Source organism: Pteropus vampyrus, unplaced genomic scaffold (assembly GCF_000151845.1).
Source record: "Pteropus vampyrus isolate Shadow unplaced genomic scaffold, Pvam_2.0 Scaffold520, whole genome shotgun sequence".
Lineage (NCBI taxonomy): Eukaryota > Metazoa > Chordata > Mammalia > Chiroptera > Pteropodidae > Pteropus > Pteropus vampyrus.
Genome location: NW_011889301.1, coordinates 215,879 through 217,959, shown reverse-complemented (window position 1 = coordinate 217,959; position 2,081 = coordinate 215,879).

The following is a 2,081-nucleotide window of genomic DNA, read 5'->3' as shown; positions in this document are numbered from 1 at the left end:
TGTGTGGCAAACAGAATTAATTCATAAGAGGCCCTCATACTTTTCAACATAGACACAGGCAACAAAAAAATCAAAATCTGTGCTTTTGCCCTAGAAAAAAGGAAAGTGCACGGGTTTAGGCAGAAAGCAGAATGTTGTGCTTATGAGAGGTGTATGCATATTGCTTGGAAATATGAAGCTATTCTTTATTTCCATCAAGTCAGTAAATACATTCACATATGGCGTTTTTTAAGTCCCAGGAGTAGAAATCTGGAAATGTCTGTGATTACAGGCTGCCGTCAGAGTGAAGTTAAATAACAGGGTTGGAACGATTTCTAAAGAAACCTTAAAAATATTCTGAGTGCTGACCTATTTTTAAAAATGGCATTATAAGAAGATTGGCATAATATTTAAAATAATTTTCTAGAAACAAGCTTTACTTCATGAGAGCTTTGATCAAATACCTCATCATGATGGATAAGGCTGATTACTCTTGTGAGCTGCTTTTAAAAATTCAAGCGCAAATCTTATTCAAGCCCTTTAGTCTCTTGTGTTCCCCTTCAAGACCTTCTTCAAACCACTATGAGGTATACTGCAGCCTGTAGATGACTGTTGATCATTGACTACCTTATTTTGTTAATTACCTCGATATTCTGCCTGCCCTCCCCAAATATATTCTGAATGACCAAAGGCAGAAATTCTGCTTTATCTGTGCTTGAAACCTCCCACAATCTAACACATGAGAGGCACTTGGAAACATCTTTTCCTTGATTATCAGACCACATCACCTGTAAGGCACTACTGTAGTACAGATCTCAAACTTCTAGAATGCCCATGTTGTCATTCTAGGTGGGAACTAAAAGTAGAGCTTAGTAAACTTGCATGTTCTAAATTTGTAGAGATTACTTTTGCACATCCTATATATAAATGTAAAATTGTTGACTGGCCTCTCTTTAACATTTAGGCTCTAAAGGCAATTATTAGGTAATAACATAAGGCATAAACCGAGTAATATATAACAAAACAGGCTGTATATGTGTTAAAACCGTAACATATACGTAGGTGTCCTTAAGCAATATATACTTTAAAAAGCATATATTAATTTATCCATCCTCCTGGTGATGGATATTCAGGATGTCTCCAATTTACTTGACAATGATGCTATAGACATTTTTGTGCATTTCATCTGTTTTATGTAATACTAACGCTAGAGCTGTACATGTTTTACTAGGTATTGCCAAAATTGTTATCCAAATTGTTTTTCTAATTTATTCACTCTACATCAGACTAAAAACTTTTGCAGAGCAAAGGAAACCATTAACAAAATGAAAAGGTAGCCTAAGGAATGGGGGAAAGTATTTGCAAATCATATATCTGATCAGGGGTTAATATCCAAAATATATAAAGAACTTGTACAACTCCATAACAAAAAACAGTCTGATTAAAAAATGGGCAGAAAGTCTGAATAGATGTTTTTCCAAAGAGGACATACAGATGGCCAACAGGTATGTGAAAAGGTGCTCAACATCACTAATCATCAGGGAAATGCAAATCAAAATCACAATGAGATATTAGCTCACACCTATTAGAATAGCTACGGTCAAAAAGACAAGAAATAACAAGTGTTGGCAAGGATATGAGGAAAAGAGAACCCTTGTGTACTGTTGGTAGGAATATAAATTGGTGTGGCTACATTGGAAAACAGTATGAAAATTCCTCAAAAATTGAAAATAAAACTACCATACAATCTAGCAATTCTATTTCTAGATATTTATCCAAAGAAAACATTAACTTGAAAAAATAGCTGCACCCCCCCTGTTCATTGCAGCATTATTTATAATAACCAAGACATGGAAACAACCTTAGTGTCCATTGCTAAATGAATGGATAAAGAAAACGTTGTATAAACAGTGAGTATTATTTAGCCATATAAAGGAAATGGGGCCATTTCTGACAACATGGATGGAACCTGAAGGCATTATGCTAAGTGAAATAAGTCAGACAAAGAAAGACAAATACTGTATGACCTCTTTATATGTGGATTCTAAAAAAAAAAAAAAGAAACATATATACAGAGAACCCATTGGTGGTTGCCAGAGGTG